General features: G+C 45.9%; 1 protein-coding gene across 6 annotated transcripts in view; it reads right to left on the bottom strand.

Moving 5' to 3' along the window:
• LOC143282119 (uncharacterized) overlaps positions 1-22,500 on the bottom strand; it is a 91,391-nt gene that overhangs the window by 17,188 nt on the left and 51,703 nt on the right. Inside the window, exon 1 of one of the 6 annotated variants that reach the window (XM_076587628.1) lies at positions 6,207-6,361. The exons of 2 other annotated variants lie outside the window; for them this stretch is intronic. The gene's annotated coding sequence lies outside the window, so the exon portion shown is untranslated. Of the gene's footprint in view, positions 1-1,801; positions 2,423-5,742; positions 5,862-6,206; positions 6,362-22,500 lie in introns of those variants that run through there. 3 more of the 6 variants (XM_076587631.1, XM_076587629.1, XM_076587632.1) reach the window with 3 other exon arrangements.

Below are 22,500 nucleotides of genomic sequence, written 5' to 3'. Positions count from 1 at the left end.
CTCACTGGAGAAGTCATACGCTTTAAATTTTGGCTTGTAATCCTTGAGGGCCGGCGATACGATTGGTATTAATTGGTGATAATGGAAAGAATCGTACGTTACGCTTGAAAGCTGGAAAAACCACTCCGAGGCCCACGCAGGCATACACCTTCACTGGCAGTACTGGTAATTCACAAGAGCCAACAATATACTTGGTGTTTTAACACATGCAGGGGTACAACTGGTAGGTGGTGCCGCTCTTGTGGAGTCTCAAGAGCCATACAATATAGTCGGTCCTGCTCAATGGATCAAGCTGAGAAGTAACTGCTGGAATGGAAAGGGTCATATACAGTTGGTAGTTGATACAACTCATGGGTATATAGCGTCACGTGATTGGCTATCGGCATTCTTTATGGTGCATATACAGTGTTCTTCATGGCGTTTATACACATATATGGTGCTATTCATTTGATCAATACTAAAAGTGTGACAGACAGTATGTGAAACATACTTAGTGTGACAGTAGGTGATAAAATTCAAAGTGTGACAAATAGTAGTTGAACGATATTCAAAGTGCGACAGATAGTACATGAATGGTATTCAAAAGTGTGTTAACCAGTTGATAAATGATACCCAAAGTGTGAAAATAGCTGATAAATGGCATTCAAAGTGTGATAGACATGCAGAAAGTGGTTTATCCTCAAAATGTGACATATGATATAGGAGGCGACTGGTTTGATCGTATACATGGAACACAGACAAAAACACAACATACAGATACATAAGTACGCAGATTTTTCGAACTTTGCAGACAGAAAGACATATAGATAAAAAGACTGACAAACACTCTGGCAGACAGAAGGGAAGTAATATATTACGACAGGTAGACAACAGATACAAAACAGACAGAAATAAAGATATACGGCAACCGGTAGATAACTGAACAGACATGGATGGACGAACAACTTCTACCAAATCTGAATCTAATTGTCTCTTCCCCCCAAACCCCTCCCTCTCCCCCTCCCTTGACACATGTTTATGATGGAAGTGCGGGGGTAGGTTTTTCTTGAATAAATCTTCGATTTAGTTCTCGGCTCTCTCTCCCCCCCCCCCCCCCCACACCCCCACCTCTCTCTCTCTCTCTCTCTCTGTAAAGCGCGACACACACACTTAATATACATAATATGTATGTGCGCGCGCGTGCTCAATGTAATATATTATCAGACCGTTCCACTTTCAAGTTTCAGCTGAGTCAGTTTCAAGCTCAAGTTGTATGGTTACGGGTTCATTCATTCATTAACTATGAGTGTTCAACTGTCATGCTAACAATTACCACAGCTGTTGCACTGACGTCGGGTTTAATTTTATTACAGTCATGAAGAGGGTTGAAAAGAGGTGTCATTGAAAATCCAGTTTGGTAGGTAGGCCTGTTGCCACCTTTTACAAGTTTATGTCCCTCTACTTCTGTTTGCACCTGTCGGTTTGTCTCCCCCCACACCCCTACTGTGTGTGTGTGTGTGTGTGCGCGCGCGCGCGTGTGTGTGTATGTGTGTGAGAAAAGAGAGAGAGAGAGTGTGTGTGTGTGTGTGTGTGAGTTTGTGTTTGTGCGTGCGTGTGGGTGTACTATGTGTGTCAGTGTGTGTGTGTGTGTGTGTGTGTGTGTGTGTGTGTGTGTGTGTGTGTGTGTGTACGTGGTTTGTCTAACTGTGCACGCACATGCGGTGGAGAGCATAATCTGAAATGTACTGACGATCCATCACACTTATTCTACTTATAAGACAGATTAGCAAGAATGGCAACAGACTTTAGAGATTAACCTCACCTGTGAAGACGATCAAGATTAGTCACAATGTTCAACGATTAGCATTAGTTACCATCGAAGATCAGTATCACCTGCAACGGAAGAACGTTAAACAGAGATCCGCAGCGAACCTTGCAAGGCACAGCACACAAAACAGGGCATTCAGCGGCAGACTGCACAGGCTGTGGGCTATCTATTCACAACCGATCAGATAACGTTACATCACGTGGCCAGCTCCAACTCATTCAGAAGCAAACGACGACACCCCACTTTTTTTTTTAATTTGCATTTTCTATCTTTTATTTTATTTTTTATAGATTTTTTTTTAAAATCATGTCCCTGTCGCCATGCTCTTTAGAAACGACACAACCGTCTTTTTACTGTACTCATGACACAAGAACAGCCAACGAATTTGTCTGTCGGGAACGGCAACTTATTCAGTCTTGCCGCCGCCGTCGTGCTATCGATGAGTCATTCAAAAAGTGCCGGGTGTCGGTTAAAGCCTAACTGAACACAGAACACACACACACACACAATGCCGTAGAGACCGGTGCTTTTTCGGAATGGACGAACGAAGCAGCATAAACACTATTCTGTAATAACCCGACACCTTTTCCTTGACATCTCAGCTTTGTCTTCGAAATATCTAAGTTCTCGTCGTCTCCAGCAACTGCGAGGGATTAAAAAAGAACCCACAAAACAATACAGTGCACTTTAATAATAACAAGAATCACGCTAAAAAAAATAAAATAAATAAAAATAAAAATTAAAAAATTAAAAAAAAAGCTGCGAGGGGTGAAAACGAACAGTGCACTTGAATAATAATAACAATAATGATAACAATATGAATCATGCTAAGGCACTTGAAAATGTCGCCAGTGCGCGCGCACACACACACACACACACACATACACACACACAGCTACTGAATGTGCTGAATAATCATGGGGGAAGCACGCGTCGCTTCGTCGCCTGTTGCGGGGCTGGTGGTGCACAGTCCAATTGGCTATGACACACAATTCCAATCCCCCCCCCCCCCCCCCCTCTCTATCCCCCCACCCCACCCCACCCCTTCTCGCTTGTGGAGACGGTCGAATACTGATCACTTTGATTGCAGGGGTGGGGGTGGGGGAGAGGGGTGCACATGATGGGGGGGGGGGGGGGGAGGGACGGAAGGAGAGGAGGGGGGGGGAGTGGTTTGACGAGCTTGCAGCCATTGGGGAGGGCAAAGGGGTAGAGGGGTGGTGTGGTGGTGGTGGTGGAGGAGGTGGTGGTTGATGACTCACGTAATAATGCTTCAGAGCTTGGGAAGGGGAGGGAGCGGGGAGGGGGAGGGAGCAGGGGGGGGGGGGTTGTTACATTAGAATATGTGGAACGCAGCTGCTGAAGTGCATGTGCTTTATGAAGGAGGTCAGTGTGTCTGGTCGAATCGTCGTTTGAGGTAATGGGTTACGTGTGTGTGTGTGTGTGTGTGTGTGTGTGTGTGTGTGTGTGTGTGTGTGTGTGTGTGTGTGTGTGACAGTGTGTATGTGTGTGTGAGAGAGAGATAGCGGGAGAGAATATGTGTGTATGCAAGTGGGTGTGTATGCGTGTGCATATATGTGTGTCAGTGTGTGTGCGTGTGCGTGTGCGTGTGTGTGTGTGTGTGTGTGTGTGTGAGAGAGAGAGAGAGAGAGAGAGAGAGAGAGAGAGATACAGACAGAGAGACAGACAGCATAAGCAAAACAGAATGTGTGTGAGATAGAGAGAGGGGGGGGGGGGGGAGGGGGAGAGGTACAGAGAGAGCCAGAGAAAGGGAGAAAAAGAGTGACTGAAACAGACACAGAAAGAGAGAGAGAGAGACAGAGAGAGAGACAGAGACAGAGAGACAGACAGAGACAGAGATCCCGGACAATTATCTCTCTGTCGCAACAACTGACGAAGCGTCTTCTGACTGAAGCGAGTGTTGCCTGTAACACTGCAATGCTACGATCGATCACTTCCTCATAACACGGACAGACACACTGACATGCACCGGCCAAGTTGTCCGAAAAGGTCAAGACTTCAGAAGTAGGCTCCAGGTCAAGGCAGCCAGCTCCCGGAGTTTAAGAACGACCTTCACTGTGCTCTACTGCTTCGATCTGCGTTCAGAACTGAACGACATGAATATGAAGTTGTTTTTTTGTGTGTGTGTTTGTTTGTTTTTCATACCCATTTGTTTAAATAATCGTGGACTGGCAGGTAATGAATGAGAAGAGGAACAACATCACAATAAACTATGAACTTCTTCTTCTTCTTCTGCGTTCACTCGTATGCACACGAGTGGGCTTGTACGTGTATGACCGTTTTTACCCCGCCATGTAGGCAGCCATACTCCGTTTTCGGGGGTGTGCATGCTGGGTATGTTCTTGTTTCCATAACCCACCGAACGCTGACATGGATTACAGGATCTTTAACGTGCGTATTTGATCTTCTGCTTGCATATACACACGAAGGGGGTTCAGGCACTAGCAGGTCTGCACATATGTTGACCTGGGAGATCGTAAAAATCTCCACCCTTTACCCACCAGGCGCCGTCACCGTGATTCGAACCCGGGACCCTCAGATTGACAGTCCAACGCTTTAACCACTCGGCTATTGCGCCCGTCATAAACTATGAACAAGTGCTCGGATAATGGCTAGCACGCTGCACAAACACATAACACACACACACACACACACGACTGAAACGCACACACCAAACACCAAACAGCGTGTGCAACTTTCCCGGCCCTTTCTTTACACGTTTTTCCAAGTATCTGCTCGGCGTCACGGTTCTGGAAGACTGAACGTCCACCCTCCCAAAAAGGTGGTTAATTAGGAAAACAAAAATCGTCATCCGTTTTCCCTTCTCGTAAAGTGAGCATCCACCAGAAAAGCAAAGAAAAGAAAAACCCAACCCACTTCAATTCATGTTGCCAATTACAGAAGAAGAAGAAGGATACATAAAGGAGCAGGTTGGATAAGAAGGAAAACAGCAAAGAAAAGGAGGCGAGGGAGGAGGAGAAAGGAAAGATGGATCAACGAGGGAGTGAAAGCATGAGAGAGGGAGAACACATGTGATGGAGAAAAAAAAAAAAAAAAAAAAAACCAAAAAAAAACCAGAAGAAGAAAAGAAGAGAGAGAAGAAGATGGATAGGAAGAAAAGGAGGACTGAGAAAAACAAACAAACAAACACACACACACACACACAAAACAAAAAAAAACAAAACAACAAAAACACAGAAGACTGAGAAGGGGGGAGAGATAGTTGAGAAGGGGAAGGAAAAAGGAGGGGGGTAAAGGAAGAGGAGGAGGAGAAGATTATGACCCAGAAACGATTATTAAAACAAAAACAAACAAACAAACAAACAAAAAAACAAACAAACAGAGGCACGTGTGTGTGTGTGTGTGTGTGTGTGTGTGTGTGTGTGTGTGTGTGTGTAGGTTGGGAGGGGGATGTTGGGGGGGCGGAGGGGGGGGGGGAGGGCAGGATCGATACAATTGGGACACAGCTGGGCTGATAAGACAAAACATGACCCTGCAAAGAAACGAGAGCCTACGTTCATGGTCCGAATCACGTTCCGACAACGCCATTAACACACACACACACACACACACACACACAGAGTTTCAAGAACATACGCTGTAGCAAGATGTCTCAATAAAATAAATCAGCACGCACACACATACTCTCTCTCTCTCTCTCTCTCTCTCTCTCACACACACACACACACTTTCACATGTGCTCTCTGTCACTGATTCTCTATCCTATGACATACACAAACCCACACTGAGTCTCTCTCTCCAGTTTTTCGTCTGAGACGCCTACCATAATCCTTTGTCGCGCCTGCATCAAGCCCAGATACACAACTGAACATGCGGCGACACTGAGAAAGTTCGTGTGTGAGAAAAACGCTTCCAATAAGCCACTTTGATTGGAAAGCAAGTCAAAACACACTTACCGTCCATGGAAATGATATTATGCAGAAACGAATAGAGCGTCGGCGCAAATACTTGAAAAGAATATATAAACTAAACAGATAATCAACTGAATGATAACAAGGCAATACGTGCCACCGCCGGGACTCACTGCAACAAGCCGGGAAAAGCAGCCAGACTATTTGTCACGGCAGAAAACCACACACACCAAAACCACTAACACACACACACACACACACACACACTGTCAATTTCCCCTTTTCGTCTGAAGCCGGGTTCTCTCTCTCTCTCTCTCCGTCTTCCAGTCTTACCCTCTAATAATTCTTTTTAAATGCCCTTCAACACCCAATGCTTTACACAAATCCACAACGCTGCAACACAAGAAAAACATAATGCTACAAAAAAACCCAAAAAAAACCAAACAAACAAAAAAAACGATAAAGAATAAAAAATTAAAAAATGATTAAAAAAAACAACAAACACACACCTTATGGAAGTCGAAAAACCAAGGGAACCACTATCCACCACCCCAGCAGCCCTGCCTGTCTCTCTCTCTCTGACACACACACACACACACCAAAGAGCTCCTTTCACCCAAAAGCAGAAGGCAGAAGAAAGCTCTTAGCGTGCACGCACACTGACTCCACACAGTGCAAGGGACACGTGCAGAAGAGAGAAACAGAAGCACACAGTCGTTGTTGCCTCCCCCTACCCCCCCATCCCCACCTCCTTCCACCGTCCCTAAGCCAGCATCCTCGTGCTATAGTGCTCGTGCTATGACGTCGACTGACGAAATGTGACGCATCGCTGTTGCTCGATACAGAGTTAATGAATATACATTTTAGGAGTTCTCTTTTGAACATGCACTTGTGTGGTTTTACATGTGTGTGTGTGTGTGTGTGTGTGTGTGACAGAGAGAGAGAGAGAGAGAGAGAGAGAGAGCCAGAGAGAGGGAGTCTTCAAATGGAAGGGGAAATCTTGAGACTCTCTCTCTCTCTCTCTCTCTCTCTGTATGTACAGTACGTGCGTGCGTGCGCATGGAGGACTGATGAACATGATTGCTTTGCAGCTGGATTGCCCCTTTTAACATGAAGGACAAACAGCAGCAATATGTGCATTCAATACGTTATTTAAAAAGAAGAAATCAATTGTGTGTATTCATTCAGTTGTATTTTTACACACACACACACACACACACACACACTGACACGCACGGACTACTGAACACACGAACACACACACATGCAGACATACACACTCCACATGCACAAACTCACACATAGTCACATTGGCCAGCGCACACACAGACACACAATTTACACAAGTCGACGCGTGCGTTTAGTTCGCTCATTGACGTCAGTACATTGAGACACGAAAAAGAAAAGGCAGTTGATGCACATGGCCTGGTCGTGTTTTTCCCTACACGATGATGCTCCCTCCATTCACGGCTGAGGAAACTGCATATAGTCAGCAGCTGCAACCTGGTATATTTGTTTTGAACACCTGTAACATTGTGGCTTGTGTGTTTCTCTCTCGCTCTCTTGAGCTACCCCCACCTCTGTTTGTCGCATCTAGTTCTTATTGTCTGCATGTTCTTTGTACAACCCAACACTCAGCTTATATCACAGACTGACTTATGTTTACAGCTTATATCACAGATTGACATATGTTTACACCCACTTGGGCCAACAGCAAAGCGAGCCGACTGGAGCTGTTGCCGGCTATCATCAATGGTTTCTCCATTATTGCAACGGGAAAGCATTTACAGCTTAGTCTTTTGTGAAGGACTGTGACTCTCAAACTAGGAGGCAAAATTGCACTGGCTCTTAGTGCAGCAGCCTTGGGGGCTAGTTGGCCTTTGGGAACCATCCCAACGCCGACTGTCCTAAAACCCTCTTGGCCGAGACAGTGGGGACGTAACTTGGGCAAGACACGTTCAACAACAATTAAATCTAGCCCACATAGTCGGGACAGCAGTTACCTCCTCTGCTGTTCTGACTGTCACAGTCGAACACGACCATCAAACGTATAACTGGTATAGACGAAAAACAAATCTTTCACATATTTGAAAACAAATCTCCCAGTAAAATATCGACTAATTCGTTCGAAAAAGAAAATTAAGAAACAGAAAAGGAAAAACGATGATTAAATATGAAAAAAACATTAATACCCCCAAATATACATTGTATGCCTCGAAGTAAATAATAACGATATTATTCATCCATGTTTTCGCTTCTAGGTAGAAACCATAACTCTGTTTAAGCAAATTCATCTAAGTTGGGAGAAGGTATGTAATTTGTCTTTGTTCATGCATTGAACATTGTAGAACGCAAAAGGTTAATTCCTCAACAACTAAAGACACATAAAAACAACATAAAAATGTTTTAATGCAGGTTTCGTTTGATACGATTGGACCAAAGTAATGATTCAAAATGTGCATACTGTGATTATATGTACATATGGTAATTATATGTACATATTGCAATCATATCCTCCACATCCCAAAAGAGGCCAAAGGGTTAAATCTGTCAGGTTTCAATGTCAAGGAGGAGACAAGGCATGTGAACTGATCCATTATATTCTGCACAACATCTTTAAAAGTTGCGAAAATTATACAAAGACCTCTCTCTCAAACATCCTACTGATCAAATTCCTGCATCACACCAACAGTTGATTGTTGGCATGCAGTCCAGCGTTTTCATACAATTGTGGAATGCTTTGATTATTTAATTTGCAACTGGGTACAGGGCCAAAATCAAATTTGCTGTGGGTTCACTATCATTCTCTCATCTCCCCCCTTCCCACCCTGTCTGTCTGTCTGTCTGTCTCTTTTCTCTCTGACTCATTCCCAGTTTGATGCCTGTGGGTCGAACTATGATGTGGTGAAGACACAGTCATGTGATTTTGCCAGTGTCTGAGGGAATTTCCCATCTGGGGTTTTTCCCAACTCTTCCAATGGTACTTCGTAGTAGCCAAGCATCTACTCTCTCCCCCTCCTCTTCCTTCAACTACTACTACCCTAAATAATATGATTTGCGATTGAAATGAATCTTAAACAACAGCGTTCTAGTTTGCAGTTTATAACGTATGACATGAATTTGTATTCAAGTATTTTCCAAATTGTTTTTTTGTTAAAAGTAATGTTATTGCATATCTTGGAATTTTACAGCCTCAATACCACCACCCCCTCACCATTTCCTCTTTTCCATGTGCCGTGTGTGTGTGTGTGTGTGTGTGTGTGTGTGTGTGTGTGTGTGTGTGGTGTGTGTGTGCGTGCGTGCGTGCGTGCGTGTGTGTGTGCGTGTGTGCGTGCGTGCGTATGTGTGTGTGCGCGTGTATGTGTGTGCGTGTGTGTGTGTGTCTGTGTATGTGTGTGTGCGTGCGTGCGTGCGTGCGCGCGCGCGCGCGTGTGTGTGTGTGTGTGTGTATTCAGCATTGGAAAAAAAAAGAAAAGGGGAAAAAAAAAAAGGGAAGCCATATAGGGCACAAGGAAAGACTTTCCAAATGGAGGAAAAAAAAAATCAAACCAAAAACACAACAAATAAATAAAACAAAAACAAATCGGTCTTACTTTGAGTTGAGAAATGAACTGCGACATTAGTTTTTCATTTCAGTTGAATTACTTCCTTCTCTCTCAACCGCGTCCCCTTTTCCATGCCGTCACAACTTCAACACACACAAAACAGGGGGCAGAGAGAGACAGACAGAGAGATCGAGATCTTCTTCTTCTTCTGCGTTCGTGGGCTGCAACTCCCACGTTCACTCGTATGCACACGAGTAGGCTTTTACGTGTATGACCGTTTTTACCCCGCCATATAGGCAGCCATACTCCGCTTTCGGGGGTGTGCATGCTGGGAATGTTCTTGTTTCCATAACCCACCGAACGCTCAAATGGATTACAGGATCTTCAACGTGCGTATTTGATCTTCTGCTTGCATATACACACGAAGGGGGTTCAGGCACTAGCAGGTCTGCACATATGTTGACCTGGGAGATCGTAAAAATCTCCACCCTTTACCCACCAGGCGCCGTCACCGTGATTCGAACCCGGGACCCTCAGATTGAAAGTTCAACGCTTTAACCACTCGGCTATTGCACCCGTCGAAATCGAGATCAATTCCTTGAAATCCATTCTGCCGCAAACATTTTCTCTTGTCCACGGAATACAAAAATCGTTATAATCAAGCCTTAGTGCTTGGAATGCAAAACCTTTGGATCGCAACCGCTCCATTGCTGTTTTCAGTACTCCATCTTATTATGGAACTATCCAATCCTTAACAGTCAATCGCATAGCAAGATGATATGTTTGGACAGAAGACACCGTGATATTCACGGTGTCTTCCAATGGTTCCCAGCAACCTGCAACATCATTAACAGAATTCACATATCATTATGTAAGTGGAGACCTGTTATTCGTTTTATTGATAATAATAGCTACTGACTGCTGCTTCTACCACAACTGCTGCTGCCTGTAATGATACTACAACTACGACCTTCACTTCTGCTGCTTAGTGATACTACCGCGCTACTGCTGCAAGTAACGACACTACAATAACTACGACTCCCGCTGTTGCTACAACCATCATAACTACTACGATAATGATCACAGCATAGGGAGTGGAAGAAAATAATGGAAAAAAAGAACCATTAACTCTGGAACGCGAACCCAACCTCAGTTCACACAGCTCTCAAAGAACCAGAGACAGAACCAGGCCCAGCTGAAGGAGGCATGGAGGTGATGTGATTAGCAGCATAGCAAGCAGACCCGGGTTTCCCCGACCCCCCCACCCCCCCTGGCCCTATCCCCCCGCCCCCCGAACCCATCCCCCACCTCGCCCCTAATTACGCACCGGCTGTTCTATTCTACATAAGTACAGCTGGCCAGCTGTCAGTCTTCTCATCAAACAGTGGCTTGCAAGCTGCACCCTTCTGCCTCGTACCGACACCCCAACCCCCTAACACTGACACTGGAGGATGGGTCAAGGGCACTGCACTACAGTACAGTACAGTTCTAATTCGAAGGCGAAGAAAGAAAAAAAAACCAAACTGGGAAGAAGGTCCAGAAAGATAAACAGAAGCAGAAACAGAAGCAGTAGCAGATGAAGCAGAAACAGAAGCAGAAGCAGATGAAGCAGAAATAGAAGCAGTAGCAGATGAAGCAGAAGCAGATGAAGCAGAAATAGAAGCAGAAGCAGAAATAGAAGCAGTAGCAGATGAAGCAGAAATAGAAGCAGTAGCAGATGAAGCAGAACCAGAAGCAGAAGCAGATGATTCAGAAATAGAAGCAGTAGCAGATGAAGCAGAAACAGAAGCAGATGAAGCAGAAATAGAAGCAGTAGCAGATGAAGCAGAAATAGAAGCAGAAGCAGATGAAGCAGAAACAGAAGCAGTAGCAGGTGAAGCAGAAACAGAAGCAGAAGCAGAAGCAGAAATAGAAGCAGTAGCAGATGAAGCAGAAATAGAAGCAGTAGCAGATGAAGCAGAAATAGAAGCAGAAGCAGATGAAGCAGAAACAGAAGCAGAAGCAGATGAAGCAGAAGCAGAAGCAGAAGCAGATGAAGCAGAAATAGAAGCAGAAGCAGATGAAGCAGAAACAGAAGCAGTAGCAGATGAAGCAGAAATAGAAGCAGAAGCAGAAATAGAAGCAGTAGCAGATGAAGCAGAAATAGAAGCAGTAGCAGATGAAGCAGAAGCTGATGAAGCAGAACCAAAAGTAGAAGAAAGAAGAAGAAGCAGGATAAGAAGGAGAAGTACTAGAAGAAGGAGAAGGAAAAGAAGAAGTACCAGAAGAAAGAGAAATACCAGAAGAAAAAGGAGAAGAAGGAGAAGTACCAGAAGAAGGAGAAGAAGAAGAAGGAGAAGTACTAGAAGAAGGAGAAGGAAAAGAAGAAGTACCAGAAGAAGAAGAAGAAGGTGAAAAGAAGAAGAAGAAGGAGAAGTACCAGAAGAAAGAAGACACAAGTGTAAGATCAAAGAGAAGAAGAACAAACAGACAAATAGACGCCCGAAGACAAAAGAAATCCACCACGCATCACCCTCACTTGTAAAACGACAAAATGATCTTGTCTCTCTCTTGTCTCAACCACCAGGAAGTGGCTGAGATCTAAGCCAGAAGAAGAAGCAGGAGGAGAATAAGTACCAGAAGAAGGAGGAGAAGAAGGAAAAGTACCAGAAGAAGAAGAAGGAGAAGTACCAGAAGGAGAAGAAGAAGAAGTACCAGAAGAAAAAGGAGAAGAAGGAGAAGTACCAGAAGAAGGAGAAGAAGGAAAAGTACCAGAAGAAGAAGAAGGAGAAGTACCAGAAGGAGAAGAAGTACCAGAAGAAAAAGGAGAAGAAGGAGAAGTACCAGAAGAAAAAGGAGAAGAAGGAGAAGTACCAGAAGAAGGAGAAATACCAGAAGAAGAAGGAGAAGAAGGAGAAATACCAGAAGAAGAAGGAGAAGAAGGAGAAGTACCAGAAGAAGAAGAAGTACCAGAAGAAGAAGAAGGTGACAAGAAGAAGAAGAAGAAGGAGAAGTACCAGAAGAAGAAGGAGAAGTACCAGAAGAAAGAAGACACAAGTGTAAGATCAAAGAGAAGAAGAACAAACAGACAAATAGACACCCGAAGACAAAAGAAATCCACCACGCATCACCCTCACTTGTAAAACGACAAAATGATCAAAAACAGTCTCTCTTGTCTCACCCACCAGGAAGTGGCTGAGATCTAAGCCAGAAGAAGAAGGAGGAGGAGAATAAGTACCAGAAGAAGGAGGAGAAGGAGGAAAAGTACCAGAAGAAGAAGAAGGACCAGAAGGAGAAGAAGAAGTACCAGAAGAAGAAGTACCAGAAGAAGGAGGAGAAGAAGGAAAAGTACCAGAAGGAGAAGAAGAAGTACCAGAAGAAGAAGTACCAGAAGAAAAAGGAGAAGAAGGAGAAGTACCAGAAGAAGGAGAAGAAGGAGAAGTACCAGAAGAAGAAGGAGAAGTACCAGAAGAAAAAGGAGAAGAAGGAGAAGTACCGGAAGAAGGAGAAATAACAGAAGAAAAAGGAGAAGAAGGAGAAGTACCAGAAGAAAAAGGAGAAGTACCAGAAGAAAAAGGAGAAGAAGGAGAAGTACCAGAAGAAGGAGAAGAAGGAGAAGTACCAGAAGAAGAAGGAGAAGTACCGGAAGAAGGAGAAATAACAGAAGAAAAAGGAGAAGAAGGAGAAGTACCAGAAGAAAAAGGAGAAGAAGAAGAAGTACTAGAAGAAGAAGAAGGAAAAGAAGAAGTACCAGAAGAAGAAGAAGGTGACAAGAAGAAGAAGAAGAAGGTGAAAAGAAGAAGAAGAAGAAGGTGAAAAGAAGAAGAAGGAGAAGAAGAAGGAGAAGTACCAGAAGAATAAGGAGAAGTACCAGAAGAAAGAAGACACTAGCAGAAGATCAAAGAGAAGAAGAACAAACAGACAAATAGACGCCCGAAGAAAAAAGAAATCCACCACGCATCACCCTCACTTGTAAAACGACAAAATGATCTTGTCTCTCTCTTGTCTCAACCACCAGGAAGTGGCTGAGATCTAAGCCAGAAGAAGAAGCAGGAGGAGAATAAGTACCAGAAGAAGGAGGAGAAGAAGGAAAAGTACCAGAAGAAGAAGTACCAGAAGGAGAAGAAGAAGAAGTACCAGAAGAAGAAGGAGAAGTACCAGAAGGAGAAGAAGAAGAAGTACCAGAAGAAGAAGGAGAAGTACCAGAAGAAAAAGGAGAAGAAGGAGAAGTACCGGAAGAAGGAGAAATAACAGAAGAAAAAGGAGAAGAAGGAGAAGTACCAGAAGAAAAAGGAGAAGAAGGAGAAGTACCACAAGAAGAAGGAGAAGTACCAGAAGAAGAAGGAGAAGAAGAAGAAGTACAAGAAGAAGAAGAAGGAAAAGAAGAAGTACTAGAAGAAGAAGAAGGTGACAAGAAGAAGAAGGTGAAAAGAAGAAGAAGAAGGAGAAGTACCAGAAGAAGAAGGAGAAGACGGAGAAGTACCAGAAAAAGGAGAAGAAGGAGAAGTACCAGAAGAAGGAGAAATACCAGAAAAAAAGAGAAGGAGAAGTACCAGAAGAAGGAGAAGTACCAGAAGAAGAAGGAGAAGAAGAAGAAGAAGTACCAGAAGAAGGAAAAGAAGAAGTACCAAAAGGAGGTGAAAAGAAGGAGAAGAAGAAGGAGAAGTACCAGAAGAAAGAAGACACATGTAGAAGATCAGAGAGAAGAAGAACAAACAGACACATAGACGCCCGAAGACAAAAGAAATCCACCACGCATCACCCTCACTTGTAAAACGACAAAATGATCAAAAACAGTCTCTCTTGTCTCAGATCTAAGCCGGACAGGATGGGAGTCCACCTTCGACTGGGCTACTACCACCTCCAAAGCCAGCAGCGTCCCTTGTGTCTCTTGTGCAGTTCTTAATTGCTGGGATAATGATTTAAGCTTCTCTCCTCTCTCGGCCACCACTACGCAACTCCCCCCCCCCCCCCCCCCCGCCTCCCCCCCCCCCCCAATCCAATCCCTCCTCCACTCATTTTTGTAGTGGGGATTACCGTTTACGTGGCACCTGGTTACCATGACGACGACACGCTGACTCACTCACCTCTACCCCCCCACCTACCCTTCAACTGAGAGTGCATGGAAGAAGAGGGATGAGGGATGGAGCAAGGTGGTGGTGGTGTAGGGAGGAGGGGGCCCCCAAAGGGGGGAATTCCTGAAGAATTGTTTCGCTAGCAAGCTGACATCGTTAACTCTTATTGTTTTGCCACTGCTGCTAAGCTGAAAGGCCGCGGCGAGAGACGCACAGGCAAAGGCAGACAGACTATAGCTTGTGTATTGATTGATGGATGGAAGGGGAAGCGGGTAGGAGGGATGTGCGAAGGAAGGGGGAGAGGAGGAGAGTCTGGCAGAACTAAAGAGTCTGGGGAGTCAACAACGGAAGAGGTGTGAGGGAGGGAGGAGGAGAGGGGGGCTGGGGGAGGGGGCGGAGCGGAAGGTTAGGGGAGTGTGGGGGGTGTAACGTCGTGTTTGTGTGTGTGTGTGCGTGCATGTGTGTTGTGTGTGTGTGTGTGTGTGTGCGCACGCGCGCGTCTGTATTGGGCAGTCTCTCTCTGTGTGTAGGGTGGGAGGGGAAGAGAATGCGGATGATGAGAGGGGTGACGGGTACGTGGTTGGTAGTCAGTGGCTGCAGGGGCGCGCAGATGGTGGGTGTTTGCGTGTGTGTTAGCGGTGTTGTTGGATTTGGTGAGGTGTGGTGTGGTATTGTGGTGGTGGTGGTGGTGTGTGTGTGTGTGTGTGTGTGTGTGTGTGTGTGTGTGTGTGTGACTGTGGCGGGAGGGGGTACAGGAGGGAGAGGAGGGTGTATGCAAGCGCCCGCGTGTGCGCGAATGCATGTGCGCTCCTATACATGCGTTCCTCCGTACGTACACCTGCCCAAAAGTGTGTGCGTACGTGCACGCGTCGTTGGTGCGCACGTGAATCTCTGTGTGTGTGTATGTGTGTGTGTGTGTGTGTGGTGGTAGGGAGAACAGTGAGGGATATGAAGGACAGGGGGCGAGGGGGGGGGGGGGGGGGGGAGGTTCCGGCTGTGTGTGGGTGTGGGTGTGGGATGTGGGGGGACAGACAGATGATTGAGCTTCATTGCACAATCGCAGCTGGATACCGGTTTCGCTTCTTTCATAGCCCGTGTGAGCCTCCCGGCCTCATCCGAATGATGATATCAATATTGCTGGTGATTGGGGGTGGGGAGGAGTGTGTGTGTGTGTGTGTGGGGGGGGGGGGGGGGGGATATAACTGTTGTGGCAGCAGACACACACAAAAATAACAAAAACAAGAAAAAACAAAAACAAACAAACAAACAAACAAACAAAGCTGTTTCCAACAGACGCACCGACACATACGCGTGGTTGCCGTGGTTACACACGCACACAGAGAGAGAGGTAGAGGAAGAAAGAGAGAGAGGGAGGGGAGGTAGGGGGGAGAGAGGGAGGGGGAGGGGGTGAAATTTGGCATGGATGGTCCATGTTTATTTTCAGTCTGAAAGGATATCTTCAGGGATGTAAAAGCCAGCTCTCTAAATCTCCAGGACTAGCCACCCACAGTAGCAAACGCATACGCACCCTCACCTCCCTCCACGCATTTTTTTTTTTAAAATCCTGTCTACCTCTCTCTCTCTTTCTCTCAAAAAGAAGAATGGTCACTGATAAGAGCAATATTTCTATCGTCACGGTGTTTGGACGTCAGTTTTTCTGTTTTTTTTTTTTTTTTTTTTTTTCCCTCCAGGTTCCCACGACGACTGTTGAAGCCATTGACTGGACTGATGATGATGATGATGATGATGATGTGGACATCAATACATTTCCGACAAGAGATGTGGTCTGGGTATTGATGGAGTAATTTTTGGTTTGCCGATTTTTTTCTTTTTCTTTTTTTTTTTTTTTGTGGGGAGGGGTCCTGTTTCCTTCCTCATTCTCCTTCTCTCTGTCTGTCTCCGTATATCTTTCCTTTCTTTTCCCCTCCTTTCCAAACCTTTATCTCTCTGTCTGATGGTCCCGGGTTCGACTCTCAGTAACGGCGGCTGGTGGGTAAAGGCTGGAGATTTTTCCCATCTCCCAGGTCAACATAATGTGCACACCTGCAAGTGCCTGAACCCCCATCGTTTGTATACGCAAGCAGAAGATCAAATACGCACGTTAAAGATCCTGTAATCCATGTGAGCGTTCGGTGGGTTATGGAAACAAGAACATATCCAGCATGCACCCCCACTCCCCCGAAAACGGAGTATGGCTGCCGACATGGCAGGGTAAAAACGGTCATATACGTAAAAGCCCACTCGTGTACATGCACATGCGAGTGAACGAGGGAGCTGTAGCTTACGAAAGAAAGGAAAAAAATCCCAACTTTGTCTATTTTTCTCCATATCCTTATTTCCCTATCTTAGAGCTGTAAGTGCTCGATATTTTTTCCACGCGAATTCTACATTTTTGCGTGAGCGTACGCCACTTCAATCCACTGTTCCGATCCGTAATCTGCATTCTCTACTATGTCCTGTTTCTCTATGCACACGTCTTGTAACTAACCTCCCCTTCCCCTCCCCCACCCACACACACACAACCCCTCCACATCCGCTTGGAAGTATGTCAGTCTCAAAGAATCTGATACAGCCGTCTAAACCAGCAACGTGATGCACCACTGGCTACAACACCTGATCACGCAGCTTAAATAATCCCCGCTCTGGCGCAGCATCAAGTATCAACAAAAGTCGGATATATATATATATATATATATATATATATATATATATTTTTTTTTTTTTTTTTTTTTTTTTTTTTAACCGGTCCTGAAACTTGCCAGTGTGGGGGTGTTGCAGTGAACGTCGGCACGCATTGTGACCGTTGATAATGAATCATAATTATACCCGGCAGACAATTATATCCCGCATCATGGGGTGTGGGGATGTGTGGGTGGAGAGGAGGGGTTAAGGTGAGGGAAGGTGCGTATATTTCGTTGTGTGTGTGTGTGTGTGTGTTTCTGTATGTGTGCGTCTGTGAGTGTGCCCGCGTGTGTACGTACGTGTGTGTGTGTGTGTGTGTGTGTGTGTGTGTGTGTGTGTGTGTGTGTGTGCGTGCTTATGTGTGTGTGTGTGTGTGTGTGTGTGTGTGTGTGTGTGTGAGTGTGTGTGTGCGTGCGCTTCATGTGTGTGTGTGTGTGTCTGTAGGGGACTGGCGGTCAAGGTGGTTGATAGCAGCGAGGACAGGGAAGGATGAGGGGGGGCGGGGTTGGGTGTGGGGGAGGGGTGCAGACAGATGATTGAACGTCAAAACACATTGCATATGGGTTCCCTGTTTCGCTTCTTTCATGACCCTGTGTGCTTCAGGGCTGATCCCAACGATGATGCCAATATTGTTGATGGCCCTGGGATATTACTGGTGTGTCAGAGAGAGAGAGAGAGAGAGAGAGAGAGAGAGAGAGAGAGAGAGAGAGAGAAGACAGGACAAGGCAATGCAAGGCAAGGCAAGACAAGACAAAACAATGTTTTATTGAACGAGGCCTTCTGCCCAGGTCAATGGGGTGGGGTTCAGAGACAGAGACAGAGAGACAGAGACAGGGACAGACACAGAGAGATATTCAGATTTAGATGGTTTATTCATTTTGGGCCAAGGCCCCTCATGAAGGCGAATGTGAACAGACAATAATCATCATATCATTCATAGACATAAAGATTAAAACAATGCAACTACAGATATATCAGGCTAATTAGAAACATTAAGAAGTATTTCCCTATATCTAAAGGCTTTGTTGGGGGAAAATTCGCACATCAGGATCATTACAAGACAATGATAAAACCAGTTTGAGAGAGAGAGAGAGAGGGGGGAGGGGGGGGAGGGAGAGAGAGAGAAGAGCTATTGCCTATGGATTCACACACACACAAAAAAACAACATGCAGTCTGTTCCTCTTACCTTTTCAGTTTTTTTCCCTTTCTTTTTTCTGGCACACACCCTCATCTCTCTCTCTCTCTCTCTCTCTCTCTCAGCACCCCCGCTCCCCCCTTCCCTCTTTCCCCATGTCTACAGTTCCCCATTCATTACCACCCCAGTACGTCGGTAAATGTCAGTCTGAATACAAGTGGTAAGTACTAAACTCTAGGGAGAGCTGGACAGTACAAGATCTTCAGAGAAGAAGCCCCCCTCAGTGAAGTGTTTCGGCCCTTTACTCCTTACACTCTAAGGGGGCCGGGCCGCACCCAGGTCATAGCTCCTGGATGCCCTTGTATTGCCGCCTTTTTTTTTTTTTCTCCCCTGGTCCTCAGCAGGTTCGAACTCGCGCCTCCAGGGTGGTCGCTATTTCAGGACTGAGTCACCTTTCTCGCAGACGTTTCAACCAGAGCCATCGTATGCCTAATTAGAGTAGGGAAATTTAATCCTTATGAGTTTACTTTCATTCCTCCTCGACCAGACCCAGCTGGAACTCTTTTCTGCTGCTTCTGCCTTTGCTTTGAAAGCCCTTGTCCCCTCTCTGCCAGCTGTTTCATGAAGCTGTGGGCAGATGCGCTCACAAATCATCTTGGACCAATCTCTATGGCGAGGACTTCTCTCAGGCTGCTGGCTAGACCAGCATACTTCTCAGTCTTGTGAATGTGGGCTTCTTCCATTTTGCTGTCGTAAAATCAGAATCGCTTGTTTCGTTGCTTTGGAGTGGAATACTATGTCAGGTCGCATGCCGCTCTTGCTGACGAGTTCCAGGTGTTTCTTCCCCTGAGTAGGTCGACTGTGCATTCTCAATCTTCGGCACCATCAAGCAGCCCACGTTTCCATGCTTTGGATGTTACAGCTGTTCCTGGGCAGACTTTATTGCTTTCTGCACCGTTTGCCATGGCAGAGTGGGCACGCAGGGTCATCTGCTTTCCCCCAAGTTTGTATTCGATGGAAGGAGGTCGTACACAGATCTGAGGATGAAGCTGATCCTCAGAGGGGCCCTGTCGCTCCAGCTGAGGCTCCTTTGGAGTGCATTAATTTTTCCTATGTTGTCCACTGCCCCTGCTGGCCTTGCTGGACTGCCTTCTGCACTCTTTTTATCAGACAACCTGACACAGCCATCTAAACCAGGAACATCATGCACCACTGGCTACAACATCTGGTCACGCAGCGTAAACAATGCCCACTCTGGCGCAGCATCAAGTATCAACAACAGTCGGAAGTATTCTTCTTGAGCCAATTTCACGACTCCGGTGTTGCGTGTGAATATGGAGGATGGGTGTGATGGTGCGATGTGGTGCGGTGCGGGGTAGTGTGGTGTGGTGTAGAGTGTGCTCGTACGTGTGTGTGTGTGTGTGTGTGTGTGTGTGTGTGTGTGTGTGTGTGTGCTGTGTTGTGGTCAGTGTGTGTGTGTGTGTGTGTGTGTGTGTGTGTGTGTGTGTGTGTGTGTGTGTGTGTGTGTGTGCTGTGTTGTGGTGTGTGTGTGTGTGTGTGTGTGTGTGTGTGTGTGTGTGATGTCTATGCTCGCATTTTTTTGCGACTGTGTATCAGTTGGGTAATTGCCCAATGTTGACGGCAGTGGCAATGGGATGGACAAGGTTGGGGAAGGGGGCGGAAGGCTTAGAGGGTGGGGGTGTGGGCAGGGTGAGGGTGGGGATGTGGGCAGGGTGGGGGTGGGGATGTGGGCAGGGTGGGGAGAGGGAGATGACTGGGCGTCACTGCTACACTAGCTGACAATCTGTTCCGCCTCTTCCATGTTCCGTGTGAGACTCGAGCCTCGGTCCCGATACAAAAAGGATATCAGTATCACTGATGGCTATTGAGGGGGAATAACTTGTGTGGTAGGGAAAAGAGTTCTCGCCAACTGACGGACTCACACACAAATACACCACACACGTGCACCTGGTCCCCCCAAACACGTTCACATACATACACAAAGGGTAAACACACACACACACACACACACACACACACACACACACATTCATTCATCATTCATTCATTCATTCTCGCACTCTAATGACTGATATTGAAGGAGCGGTTTTGTACAAGGTGAATACGAAATAAACAACAAGAAACACATCACAATCAATTCATCCGTACCCCCAGTCAAATTTTGTTTGAAAACACACCACCGACCCACATGCTTATACGTATACCTCAGTGAAACAGACACACTGACACGAGCTTTGGAATTCAGCGTCCACATTCTACAGATCTCCGTCCAGCACACACACACACACACACACACACACACACACACACACACAGAGGCCGGTACACACTCTCACACGCACGGAAACACGTACACAACCACTGACCTGGTCTCTTCCCCTGTTGGCTCCACTACCCCTTCTGCCCCCTCGCACAATATATACTTTAAAAAAAAAAAAAAAAAAAAAAAAAAGCAAGCAAGCAAGCAAGCAAGCAAGCTAGCTCAGGAAGAGAATTTCCGATTTTGCTGACACCTGATGCTGTGCCAGAGTGGAGAGATAGTTTACGCTGCGTGACCAGATAATTATTTTGTCCTGTGTGTGTGTGTGTGTGTGTGTGTGTGTGTGTGTGTGTGTGTGTGTGTGTGTGTGTGTGTGTGTGTGTGCTGAGACCGACAGATCAAGCACAGTTCAAGGTAGGGGGGGAGAGCGGGGTGGTGGTGGTGGTGGTGGTGGTGTGTGAATGAAGAGAGAGGAGGCAGGGACGAGAAGGATTGCTTGGACGTTGGTGGGGTGGGGTGGTGGTAGGAGTGTGGATGTGGGCGTGCGCTCGTACAATTATTTACGAAATACACGGTAAAACAAAAGGAACAAACAATGAACTGAGACTGAACCGAGATTCTTTAACCATCTTTTCCCCAAATTACATAGATATCCTAACCCCTCGTAATTCCGGTCGCATAAACGTATTTACAGTTTTCTTTTTTCGTGGCTGCATAAAACCACCGTCAAAAGATGTATCTGTTCCCAGCTTAAAAAAAAAAGTATTTCAAAGAAAGGAGATAAATTATATATAAAAAGGGGGGTTGGGGTGGGGTGGGGTAGGTTGGGGTGGGGTGGGGGAACTATCTTAGCATGTATTTTATGTATGTGATATGGGCAATGACACTGCTGACACTGGATCTGACGAAGTGTCAGCCATGGCAGAAACATCCGAATACTTGCTCTCAGCCATTTTAAGAAAACAACTTCCAGTAAATAAACCGTTTTAAATGTCTGAAAGTATGACTCAAGGAAATCCTCTCTTGGGTGAAGCTTTGTGACCGATGAGAACCAGTCATTGACTACTGGCAACGCTGGGGTGACGTTCTGAGCGGTGATTAATATTGGGCGCCATTTTGTAGCCGGTTGCACACACACACACACACACACTCTCTCTCTCTCTCTCTCTGAGCTGGACAGAGTACGATTTCACCCTGTTACAAGAGGATAACTGCACACGGGACCTCGGTATATCGTATCATCCGACTGATCAGACGCTGTTTGATTTTCAGGTCAAACTTGGGGAGAAAGAGCGAGAGCAGGATTCGAACCCAGACCCTCACGGACACTGTACTGGCAGATAAGCGTCTTAACCAGTCTGCCACCTTGCTTCTTGCCCCCGGTGCTTGGTAAATGATGGTGTGATTTTGCCCAGAACACTGTCACACAGATGCCAGACAAAAGTGATCATGCAAGCAACAGCGGATAATGTCCTCTCCATACAGCCTGCAGGGTCAGAACCCAGAACACCAATCCATGCCTTAGCTGATCAGGAAGCTGCTGGAGATGGGATTGTCTGTAAATACCATGAACACACAGAAAATATGCTCAATTTTCCCCTGGAGGCGGAAGACTGGTTCGGAATCTGTTTTCTCTTCTTCTGACTATTCTCCAGACTTGAGCCTCAAATCTGGAGCTGGTTATGCACCACTGCATTATGCAGTTCGGGATCAAAATGTAGCAGTGTTGAAGGCACTGTTGTTGCTAGGCCTGACGCTGTTCTCTTTGAGGATGCTGGATCATCTTTCACGGTAAAAATCGATTTTAACAATGACGCAATTGCTAATCGTATCGCAGAACTGATTGTTCCTTTGTTGTCGTCATCGTTGATAATTATTTTGGAACTAAGTCTAAAGAACATTTTATCAACTATTGTCGGTACCGTGACCAAACAGTTTAACCAAGACGTTGAGGTGTTGAAAAAGCAAAACCTCCTTCTTCAGTACAAAGTAGACAAACAAGAACAATACAACCGACGAGAAAAAGTGAAAATCATCGGCATTACTGAACAAGCCAACGAGGACCTGGAGGAGGAAGTCAGTAAAGTCTTCCAGGCTGCGGGCTG

The sequence above is a fragment of the Babylonia areolata genome, chromosome 5 (assembly GCF_041734735.1).
Source record: "Babylonia areolata isolate BAREFJ2019XMU chromosome 5, ASM4173473v1, whole genome shotgun sequence".
In the NCBI taxonomy this organism is placed as follows: domain Eukaryota; kingdom Metazoa; phylum Mollusca; class Gastropoda; order Neogastropoda; family Buccinidae; genus Babylonia; species Babylonia areolata.
The sequence above is the reverse complement of the archived record's forward strand: the minus strand, read 5'-3'. Positions and strand labels throughout refer to the sequence as shown.